This window comes from Ovis canadensis, chromosome 8 (assembly GCF_042477335.2).
Source record: "Ovis canadensis isolate MfBH-ARS-UI-01 breed Bighorn chromosome 8, ARS-UI_OviCan_v2, whole genome shotgun sequence".
Classification (NCBI taxonomy): Eukaryota; Metazoa; Chordata; class Mammalia; order Artiodactyla; family Bovidae; genus Ovis; species Ovis canadensis.
In genome coordinates this window covers 86,443,714-86,456,162 of record NC_091252.1, presented here as the reverse complement: position 1 = coordinate 86,456,162, position 12,449 = coordinate 86,443,714, and the positions used below count along the sequence as shown (strand labels likewise).

Here is a 12,449-nt window from a genome sequence, read left to right as displayed (position 1 = left end):
GCCATTTCCTTCTCCAGGGGATCTTCCTGATGCAGGGATTAAACCCAGGTCTCCTGCATTGCAGGCAAGTTCAGAGCTACCATATGAGTCAGCGGTCCCACTCCTGGGCATATATCCAGAGGTGAATGTTGATGGAGAGAGATAAACTGGGAGGTTAGGATTGACATATACACACTACTGTACTTAAAATAGATAACCAGCAAGGACTTGTGTGGCATAGGAAAGTCTGCTCCATATTCTGTAATAGCATAAATGGGAAAAGAATTTGTAAAAAAAATAGTTACATGTATATTTATAACTGAATCACTTTGCTGTACACCTGAAATTAACATACATTTTTCATCAACTGCTGCTGCTAAGTCACTTCAGTCGTGTCCGACTATGTGCGACCCCATAGACAGCAGCCCACCAGGCTCCCCCATCCCTGGGATTCTCCAGGCAACAACACTGGAGTGGGTTGCCATTTCCTTCTCCAATGCATGAAAGTGAAAATGGAAAGTGAAGTCGCTCAGTCGTGTCCGACCTTCAGCGACTCCATGGACTGCAGCCTTCCAGGCTCCTCTATCCGTGGGATTTTCCAGGCAGGAGTACTGGAGTGGAGTGCCATTACCGTCTCCATTCATCAACTATATACTCTAATATACAATAAAAACTTGTAATTAATTAAAATAATAAATATTGATATTGAGCATCTTCTCACGTGCCTATGTGCCATGTGTAAGCCTTCCTTGGAGAAATGTCTATTTAGATCTTCTGCCCATTCTTTGACTGGGTTCCCTGTCTTTAGTATTGAGTTGTAACAGCTTTTCGTATATTTTGGAAATTAAGCCCTTTTCAGCTGCATCCTTTGCAAATCTTTTCTCCCAGTCTGTAGTTTGCCTTTTTTGTTTTGTCTATGGTTTCCTTTGCTGTGCAAAAGTATATAAGTTTGATGAGGGCCTATTTCTTTATTGCTTTTCTTCATCTTTCTGTTTTCTGTTTTATAACTTATATAATTTTCAAAGGTTGTACAATTATACAGGAAAAAAAAAGGAGGGGCAAGCAACCTGTAGAATCACACAGAATCCTTCTTCAAAATGCACTGGCATTGAAATTGTGAAGGAGAAATAAACAAGTGAGACCGAAGCAAACTTGCAGAGTGATGAGCTGGCCTGATTTCAATCCTGCTGTGTCTCTGGGACTCAGGAAGCCGGAGGAGAGGGAGAGGGATGAGAGAAGGGCAGGTCGGTGGACCGGTCAGGACACAGACGACGTTTATCAACTAAGTCTGCCACCTGAATGGCACCGGAAACAGTCGCTGGGTTGTGGGCTACAGAAATCTTCCTCTTACCCATGTGTGAACAGAGGAAGGGGAAAAGCCCGCGGTGGACTGCCTTACATGAACTGGGGGCATCTTAAGTTCTCTTTATGACAGTGCAAAATTATAGAGGCCAATAGTCTGCAGGAAACTTCTCAACAAAACCTAGTTCACATGGCTGCCCAGATTGCCTGTGGAATAAGCTACCTGGTCAGAAAGAAGTCATCCACAAAGACCTGGCAGCAAGGAGCTCTATCATTGATGACAACTTCAAGTTAAGAGCAAAGCCAATCCCTCTCCAACTCTTGTTCCCCATGGGCTCTCACTGTCTGGGGAACAACAAAAACACGGGATTAATGGATGGCTTTTGAAAGTCTGGTTAATAATGAGTTCTCCAGCCTTCCCTGGTGATCCAGTGGCTAAGACTCCACACTTCCAATGCAGGGCCCTGGGTTTGATCCCTGGTGGGGGAACTGGATCCTGCACGCCACAACTAAGCAGTCAGCATGCTGCTACTAAAAGAGCCCACGTGTTTATCACTCTGGCCAAACGCCCTAAGTGGACGTCTACCATTTGATGTGGCTGCATAACTCAAAGAGGGTTACCAACTAGCCCAGACTATCAACTGTCCTGATGAACTATTTTCTGTGATGGCTTGTACTGGGCCTTCGATCCAGAGGAGAGGTGGAGTTCCAGAAGCTGGCCCAGTGTCTCACAGAGCTGCATGAAGCCCTGGGGGCCTGTGTCTGACTCTCCTCTCACAGTCTCCCAGCATCAGGAGGAAGGTGCCTGTCGAGGCCCACTTGGAGCCAGCCAGTCACATACATCACCCAGCACCACGGAAGCAGATTTGTCTTCCAAAACAGCATGCCTTAGGAATGCTTTAGCATCTCAACTTTCGAAGACAGACTTAATGATGTGGAATACTTTGTCAATATCACTTTTATTAGCTCTAACTAAAAATGTTGGTGTAAATTTTTTACACATGGTTGCCTTAGAGGTACAGGTATAGGTATATTCTTACAAGAGTTTTAAAATTATTTAAACACACATATTTGAACTAACAATCTTACTACCAACTGCTTTTTATTTTCTTAACTTCTACAAGGTAATGCAGTTGATTCACCTTTAAAGTTTTGCTTTCTTTCACTAGTCTTGGGAATGATTTATCTTCAACATGCAGTACTTTTTCTAAGGAAATTAAAAACCATCCAGCAGTTATGGGCTAATGCCCCCGCTCCTTTATTACAGAGAAGCTACCTTGGTCCAAAGTGCCATACAGGAATCCACAGGTGTGAGCAGAGGATAGTGACCATGTAACAACTCTAGTGTCACATCTAGGCCAGCTGCTGGTGCATCTTGTTTGTTCCCTGTGGCCCTGCTTATGCCGAAACACATAACCACTTCTATCCTATGACGGCTGGCCTAGCTGAACTAATGACTAGGGGTTGATGAGCACACATCACGATGGGCAACCCCAGTCCATGACCAGAGGGCTCATCTCTGCCAGGCCCCAGGCCCACACCAGGAGCCACGTTTAGATGGTGTGACTTACCCCACTGAGAGTGGCGTGGCCTGGCTTCAGGACACTCGGGGTCTGTGTTGTGAGCCTTCAGGTAGAAAATGGCACGTAGCACCTTTCTGAGCACAGATAGCTCTGATGGCCCCGGTTCTGCTGGGTCATCTGCCCAAGAAGCAGCTCCATCCATGCTCATCCTTTGGCAATTGTAACTGCTTTTTGTGCTGGGACAACAGGTTGCAGCAGAGACCTAGGGTCTGTGAAGCCTCAAATATTTCTTCTGTACCATTACAGGAAACCTAAGGCCGCAGTGTTAGTTAAATGGAGATAAGATAGGGACCACACCCCTGCAGCCCTCGAGAGGTTGTAGACTGGTGCTTGTCTCTGTATTTCCTCCAGGATATTGTGTACACATACTACTGGGGGATGGGGAGGTAGGGTCTGAAGTTTGAATCTGGAATTCACTAATACAGTAGCCTTCACCCCATGATAATCTACTAGCTACTCAGGTCTCCATGCCTGTCGCAAGTCCAGGACATATGAAATGACTGCTGTGTGGTCTGTGGACCCAGTGATAACCACTGCAAGCAGAACCTGGGACTGCTGTCCATTGACGGCCTAGTACTCCGAGCATCGCTTCAACACTTGGGGACCATGATGATGCTAAGGATCCTGTGCCTGACATTAGAAACACACTAGTGCAATGTGAATGTGAGAGTAGTTTCTGCTTCTGCAGGTTCACTTACCCCAGTAAATAACCATGTGGCTCTTTGGGAAAGAATGGAAGGACTTTTGCACTAGATGTGGTGATGAAAGGGCCCTGCTCTTTAGAACGCGGCTTCTAACTTTGATGGCTGAGATCTGAGAAGTGGCTCAGATCCGGAAATGGGCCTGGATCAGATGTTTGATAGGGATGGCTGCTTTTGGCTTTCTGATCATCCAGCCTTGTGTTCTGTCTCTCTTTATTTCTTTCAATAGTACAGTTTGTATCTAGGTTCCTGCCCATCTGTTTGCCTTTAGGATCACCCTGTGATATGAGCCAGCATCATATTCTCTGCAGTCAGGCCCTGGCTGGCATTGAGAATCTTTAATCACTTTGACCACTGCACCTACTTTCTGCTGCCCTAGAGCACCCCCACTTGGAATCTGATTTTTCCACAAATTCCATCCCTGTTCCTGATAGAAGCCCACAGGAACACGGTCTCCTCCCACCATCCCTAACCTTCTGCAAAAGTCATCCTTGAGCTCTTGGAGATGCTTCTCATTTGCGCTTTCCTCTCGAGTTCCATGGAGTCCATCAGGCTTTCCCATGGTGCTGGTGGACTGCACTCTTTCCTATCTTTTCACACCGCATCCGCCCTGGCAGATTCACTTCTCTGAGCCTTGGATCCCCTCCTCTACTGCCTGCCTTGGATGTTCTGGATTTTCTCTTTCATGCCAGGTGGGCCAGGCCTTTCTCCAGGCTCCCAAGACCCATCCTAGTGGGAGATCACCACATCTCGCTGGCCTTGCTGAGCCCAGTGACCCGTCATTATAAACTCTCCCTTCCCCAGCTTTGGGTTCTGTGTTCATCCTCCCCACCCCCAGCCCCACTATCTGTGATCTGCTTCCTCAGGAAGAGCCCCCTCACCCTCTGCATCTCCCACAGGACACTCGGAGAGAAGCTGACAGTCCTCTGGGTTTAGGCCTTTTCTTCTGAACCAGCCTGGCCCATCCCTGGGAAATGTATGTGTCAGTTAGTGCCACGTGGGGAGCTTGTGAGCAGAGTGGAAATGGGGCACATCCAGGGTTTTGGTGTTTCTTGCCTGACTGAGGCTTCGTCGCCTTCCTCAATCGTACCTGGAGAAGGGCTGGGGAGGGCAGGCGGGGCCGTCCTGCTTTGTCAACCCAGCTCTTCAGCCCTACTCTGCTCTCATAGAACTGGGGGAGGAGGCCTATGGGTCTTCTTCTCCCAACCTCACCCTCACTGCACTTTGCCTTCACAGACACTTACCCTCTTTCCTATAACTTCACCGTCGACCCTCAGCCCAGACCTGGAGAGCCGTGGTGTGAGGTTCAAGGCCAGGTGGATGGAGAGCTTTTTCTCTCCTGTGATTGTGGTCATGCTAAGATCATATTCTCAAGTCTACTGGGAGAAGTGAAAACCATAAAGGCCTGGGAAAGACAGGTTGAAACACTCAGAGACATCAGGGACTGGATCAAGGACCAAACTGCATGACTTTACACTGGAGAAATGCATGGCCAGAGGTGAGTTAGAAAGTCCAAGTACAGGAGGGCTGGATTAGGGGCTCAGCTACATTCACTTTTTATAAGTAAAAAATATAATTGGATATTGGTCCTTCCTAGTAGTTCAGCATGGAAGGAGTGGCCTTTGGGGAGAGCACAGGGCCACATTAGCTGGGCCACGGGAAGTGGACCCAGGTGGGGCAAAGAATCTGTCAAGCCCAGAGGCTGAGCTCTTTCTTTCCCACAGTGGGGGCAGACCCCCTCACGCTGCAGGCCAGGATGGCATGTCGCTGTGAGGATGACAGACGCATCAGTGGATCCTGGCAGTTTGGCTTGAATGGACTAATGAGCCTCCACTTTGATTTGGAGAATGGACACTGGAGAGCGGATCACCCTGGAGGCAGATGCATGAAAGAGAAGTGGGAGAGTGACAGAGTGGTGACCGACTTCCTGAAGAAGGTGTCCATGGAGACTGTCGGGCCTGGCTGCAGGCTTTCATGGTGCGCTGGGAGGAAATGTTGAAGACCACGGGTAAGTGAGAAGGGAGGAGAAAGTGATCCTCCTCTCATGGTGACATGGACCCACTCCCGTGTGTGTATGTGTGTGTGTGTCTCTGTGTGTGTGTGTTTGAGGAAGTGATCCATCGGAGATGAGTTGTCCTGGGAGAGCAATGGCCCGGGGATACTCTGATATCCTTCCTCTTCCACCTCCTGACGTCTCTCCTCACAGCACAGGCCTTTGGTCAACTGAACATGGATTTTTGCTGATCCCAAACCTGTAGACATCTTTTTGATTTCTGGGATTTATTTCTCACTGTACCCTCTTTCCAGAATTTTCTTTCAAATGTCACCAGTCCTTCTTCTGGAAATCCGTCAATACCGCCTCTGCTGTAGGTCCTGACGACTCCATCCTGAGGTCACTGTCTCTGATGTCACAGCGGGACTGAGTGGCTGTGTTGGAAACCTTGCTCCCCCATTAGCTGTCAGAGCCCTGTGAGGAGTGGACTCCTCCCTTCCCCCCATCTCGCCTGGGGATCTATCTTGGGGCCTCCATGTGATCAGTGCCAGCTGTCTGCACAGTAGGGATACTGAGTCAGAGGAACGAGGAGGAATCTGCCGAGTTTGGGGTCTGGACAAGGGCTTCACTCTTACTCTCCTTGCTGCATCACTGACCACGGTCTCACCTACAGTGCAGCCCACGACCCCAGGCATCAGTCCTATCACCTGGATCGCTGCCAGGGTTCTCACCATTTTTGTCATAATGGGCATCGTAGCCTATATCCATTACAAGAAGAGGTACTGTGGGCAGAATTCAGAGGGAAGGCAGGGGCACAGGGCCTAGTGTGGGGTCAGGGAGTGGAATCCCACAGGCGGAGTCACAACTGTTGCTGCTCCAGGAGCACAGGCCTAGCCTATCCCCTTCCCAGTCTCTACTGTGGGGCTCCTGCTTGCCTGCTTGCCATGCTACTTCGTATGAGAAGAGGCCTTTGGAGTAGGGTCTGCAAACGCCTTCCCACCGCTTCCTCCTGGATTTGGGAATCCCATGCAACCCCTGCCCTTCACTAAACCTCCTCATCCTGGAAATGAGCCAGGTGAGTAAGACCTCATATAACTTGACAGCAAGAACTCAGACAAGCTCAGGCCTCAGTTCTGATAGCTCCTCACTGTCAGATGACAATGGGAAGTGGGGGGGTGGGGGGTGGCTGGGTGCAGGAAGGCTGGGGGCCTGTTGAAGTTGCACAGACTGCTGGCTGGCAGGGCCCAGGGTAGGTGGTGTGAGAATAGCAGGCAGTCAGGGGGAGGGCAGGACTCACGGGGGCTGAGAGCAGCATGGGGGCTCCACGTGATGTGTCAGCGGGGAGGGAACCCACCCAGGGCCAAGATGAGAGGGGCCGGGCTCTCATCCCAGGAGGAAGGGGTGGGAAGGCCTTTGCAGACCCAACTCCAAAGGCCTCTTCCTCACAGGAAGTGACGTGGGTCAAGCAGGCAAGGCAGGAGCCCCACAGCAGAGACTGGGGGAAGGGCTGTGCTCTTGAAGCAGCAGCAGTTGTAACTCAGCCTGTGGTTTGCACTTCACCAGCCACTTGGGGACCCAGAGTCCCATCACTGAGCGGCCCTGCCTTGAGCAGAGGTGCCTGGGGATGGGTGGGCCTGAGCTGGGATAGAGGCGCCCAGCTGGGCAAGACCAGGAAGAGATGGGGGCAGGGACCCTGGTCCTGAGAACTGTGTGTGCTGCTCAGAGGCTGGAGGGGCACCAAGGAAGGAGGTTTGCCTGCAGCCCCCCAAGGCTGTCAGGAAGCAAGGCCCCTCCTCTGGGCACCTGCTCCCTGGTCCTTTAGTCCCACCTTGGGGAGGATCCAGACCTGAGTAAAGGGAGCAGATTGATTCCTCACTGGCTCAAGTCCTGAGCCTGAGCAGGGGGTGTCAGGGCCTGGGGTGACTCTGTGATGCAGGTAGGAAGGAGGAGGTGACAAGAAGCTGCTGGGCCTGGGGTGGGGGTAGGGGTGGAGGACATATGAGCCCCTCAGTGAGGGCGGGGCTGGAGAGGGTGCTGGGGAGGGGCTGGTGCTGGGGAGGGGCAGCCCCAGGAAAGTGGCAGGAGTTCCTCAGCTTCCTGGACCAACACCTGTTTCTTTTCTGCAGGAGACGATGTTCCCTGGAAGCCCCTGACAGGGGCTCTGTCAGCCTCAGGACTCAGTCTTTGTTTGGTTGCTCTTCTTCTCCTGTGTTCACTTTAGAGCCAGGAGAGCAGACCTTAGGAATCCCAAGTCTGTCTACCAGTTATAATGACACGGTGGCTGCACCATATGAGTCTCTTGTCGCATCTGATGAGCATCCTCCTCAACATCTTTAATTTTTTAAAACCTAATTTCTCTTGGTGCTGAGTGACAGAACCCCTGAACTGAAACTTTCAACTATTTGAACAAGAGATCTCCACAAACAGAACTCTTTCAGTCTTCTAGTTTTTGGAAAATTAGACTTTTCCCTGCATTGTGACCTTATTCTTACAAATGATGATATTGCTGGAAAAATACATCTGCTATTATAGGACTCAGGGATTTTTTTCTATGTCCAGAGAAACAATTTCAGTTTATTTTCAATGGAACAAAATTTTACATTGACTGATTCCCTTCATAATTTATTACCCTATTGGCACTAAGTCATGCTCGATTCTTTGGGACCCCATAGACTGTAGCCCACCAGGCTCCTCTGTTCATCAGATTTCACAGCAAGAATACTGGAGTGGGTTCTTATTTCCATCTCTAGGGGCTCTTCCTGACCCAGGGATCGAATCCTTGTCTCCTGTGTCTCCTGCGTTGGCAGGCCAATTCTTTACCACTTGTGCCACCTGGGAACCCTTTATGCTGCTGCTGCTGCTGCTAAGTCACCTCAGTCTTGTCTGACTCTGTGCGACCCCATAGAGGGCAGCTCTCCAGGCTCCCCCGTCCCTGGGATTCTCCAGGCAAGAACACTGGAGTGGGTTGCCCTTCCTTCTCCAATGCATGAAAGTGAAAAGTGAAAGTGAAGTCACTCAGTTGTGTCTGACTCCTAGCGATCCCATGGACTGCAGCCTACCAGGCTCCTCCCTTTATACTGATCCTTAAATTAATATTGCAAGAGAGTTAAGTACTTCATGCCTGTTTTCTAATCCAGGAGAAAAGTCATGGTATTTCACCATTCCTCCACGTTATGGGATTAAATAAAACCAATGATAATGCTTTATTTCTTGTGGAAACAGAGAATTTAAAGATCACTCCTAAACAAACATGGAGTCCAGTTGTGGAGTGATCCTTAAATTCTCTGGATTTTTAAATGTATATTTCACCATATCCCAACACTAGGTCATATGTTCACCCTACTACTCAGCCATCCCAATGTTAGTTCTAGGCTGGAAAACATGGACTAAAAGCCATGTAAATACAGGCAGACCTCAGAGATATTGCAGGCTGGGTTCCAGACCAGGGCAATAAAGTGAATTTCACAATAAAGGGAATCACACAAACTTTTTCATTTCCACTGCAATGTATTGTTATGTTGACATCGAAGTCTATTAAGGGTGCAATAGCTTTATGTCTAAATAAATACTGTACAGACCTTAATACAGAACACTTTGTTTCTAAATTAAAATATGTTGAGCATCATCTGAGCCTCCAGGGAGTCATCATCTTTTTGCTGGTGGAGGGTCTTGTCTCAAGATCTGTGGCTGCTGACTGATCAGGGTGGTGGTTGCTGACAGTTGTGGAAGGTAGCACAATTTCTGAAAATAAAACAGCAATGAAGTTTGCCACATTGTTTGACTCTTCCTTTCACAGAAGCTTTCTCTTAGCATGAATGCTCTTTGATGGCGTTTTACCCACAGTAGAACTTCTTTCCATATTGGAGTTAATCCTCTCAAACCCTCCTGCTGCCTTTGCAACTAAATTTATTCTAAACTTAATATTTATCATTCAGTTCAGTTCAGTTGCTCAGTCGTGTCCGACTCTTTGCGACCCCATGAATCGCAGCACGTGAGGCCTCCCTGTCCATCACCAACTCCCGGAGTTCACTCAAAACTCATGTCCATCCAGTCACTGATGCCATCCAGCCATCTCATGCTCTGTCGTCCCCTTCTCCTCCTGCCCCCAATCCCTCCCAGCATCAGAGTCTTTTCCAACGAGTCAACTCTTCACAAAAGATTTGGAGTTTCAGCTTTAGCATCAGTCCTTCCAAAGAACACCCAGGACTGATCTCCTTAGAATGGACTGGTTGGATCTCCTTGCAGAACAAGGGACTCTCAAGAATCTTCTCCATTAGATTGCAACAATCAGTCCCATCTTCACAGTAGGCTCCACTTCTAATTCTAGCTCTCTTGCTATTTCCACCACATTGTAGCTACTTCTTCCAGTGAAATCTTGAACCCCTCAAAGCCATCTAAGAAGGTTAAAATCAACTTCTAAATTCCTATTAATGTTGTTATTTCAACCTCTTCTCATGAATCACAAATGTTTCGTGAATTCGCTCTAGAAAGATTTCAATTGACTTTGCCCAGATCCATCAGAGGATTCACTATTTGTGGCAGCTATAACCTAACAGAAACTATTTCCTAAATACCATGACTTGAACATCGTGACTACTTCTTGATCCCGTGGATTGCAGAACGGATGCTGTGTTAGTAGGTGTGAAAACAACATGAATCTCATTGTACTTCCATCAGGGCCCTTGGGTGCATTCTCATTGAGCCGTGATATCTTAAACGGAATCCTTCTCTGGGAGCACTAGGTCTTCACAGTGGATTTACTATTTTTGTTAATCAGTGTTGTAAACAGAGATGCTCTCATCTCGACTTTGTTGTTCCAATAGCAGACCACAGGCAGAGCAGATTTAGCATAATTCTGAAAGCCACTAGGGTTTTCAGAAGGTAAGTGAGGCTTGGATTCAACTTCAAGTCACCAGCTGCATTAGCCCCTAATGGGAGAGTCAGCCTAGCCTTTGAATCTTTGAAGCCAGGCACTGAGTTCTCCTTGCTAGCCATGCAAGTCCTCGGGGACATCTTCTTCCAATAGAACACTCTTTTCTCTACACTGGAAAGCTCTAATTTAGGACAGCCATCTTCAGAGATTATTTTATTAGCTCTTCTGGATGACTTGCTGCAGCTTCGGCATCAACCCTCTCTCTTCCACTCTGCGCTTTATGTTAGGAAGATGGCTTCTTTCCTTAACCTCAAGAACAAACTCTATGGGCTTTCAACTTTTTTTCTGCAGCTTCCTCACCTCTTTCAGCCTTCACAGATTTGAAGCAAGCTAGGGCCTTGCTCTGGATTAGGCTTTGGCCTATGGCAGTGTTGTGATCTTTCCTCCCATCCACTGAAAGATTCTCCATATCAGCAGGAAGCCTGTTTTGCTATCTTCTCCTTTGTGTGGTCACAGGAGGAGCACTTTTGATTTCCTTTAAAAACATTTCTTTGCTTCACAACTTGACTATTAGGGGGAAGAGGCCTCGTTTCTGGCCCATCTTGGCTTTGACATGCCTTCTTCAAAAGCTTAACCATTTCTATCTTTGGATTTAAAGTGAGAGAGGCGTGATTCTTCCTGTCAATGGGACATGTAGTGGTAATGTTATTAATTGGCCTAATTTCGATATTGCTGTGTCTCAGGGACTCAGGAGTCTCAGGAGGTCAACTGAGCAGTCAGGACACACACACATATCAGATGGCAATGCGCCCATGATTAGTGGCACCTCAAAACAATTACAATACTAACATGAAAGATCATTGATCACACAAAAGCAAAATCAAGATGGTCGAGTAGGACACCCTGGGCTCCACTCTCCCATGAACACACCACAACTAAAACCACATACAAAACAGCTCTCTTTCCTAGAAAATGACCTGAAACCAGCAGAACATCCCCTCTACAACCAGCATAGAGAAAGAACCATGCTGAGAAGGGCAGGAGCAGAAAAGAAGGGACCTAGTTGGGACCCTTTGGCCAGGTACTCTTAAACGGAGGGGTCATCACAAACTGGAGCATTCTGCCTAAGGAGCAGGAGGTTTAGGCCCTACATCAGGCACCCCAGCCCTGGTGCAGCGCTGGGAGAAGCAGCCCCATGCCCCCATTCCCTCACTCCCATTTTGAAAATGAACAGGGTTTATGATCTGGAGCACTGGAGGACTATGGGAAATGGAGACTCCACTCTTAGAGACCATGGGCATAGAATTGCTTGCTCACTGTTCCAGCACAGAGTCAGCAGATTGCAAAGTGTCTGGTGTGCTGGCCAGCATCTGGAGACCATGCCTAGCATTGGCTGGGGCTCACAGCCAACAGAGCTCCAGACAGGAGACTCCCTGCAACCCATCCCCCCAACACGCACACATACATACACACACAGGCACACAGGGAGAAGCCAAAGCTTGGCTCTAGTCAATCTCTCAGCTCTGCCCCACCTCCATGTGACGCCAGCCCAGGCTAAGACAATCACTGCAGGTCCCTGGGATCCTGATGAGTTGTGTGACTGCATTGCCACACGAAGGCTTATCTGAAGCCCGGACTCACACCCAGTGCAGCACCAGGCTCTACCTTGGGGTCACCCAGCTGCCGCCCACGGAGAGCAGCAAATTCTGTGAATCAGCAGGTGCAAAGGAGACAAGAAGATTCTCAACGGACACACTAGAGTCTCTGTGTGGGATGGACCTGTGCTGGGAGGTTAGTTGGAGGACAAGAGACCCACAAGGGTGGGCAGAACTCAGGGTTGTGTGGGGCAAGAGCTTGGTGGGGCCAGGTCAGCTGTGTGGGGAGAGACTCCCTTATGAAGGGCTGGGGCGACAGCCTGGGTTGAATCCCCTGGAGGAGGCAACCCAGAAGCCACTGGTGGATTCAGGGAGGAAGGCCTGGGAGAACAGGAGGAAGTCAGAGGCTGCCACCACAGATGG

At 48.8% G+C, this 12,449-nt stretch overlaps 1 pseudogene; it reads left to right on the top strand.

Annotated features, from left to right (window-relative positions):
* The first annotated feature begins 1,208 nt into the window (after window positions 1–1,208).
* LOC138444686 (UL16-binding protein 1-like) lies at window positions 1,209–7,895 on the top strand (annotated as a pseudogene).
* Window positions 7,896–12,449: the final 4,554 nt, after the last annotated feature.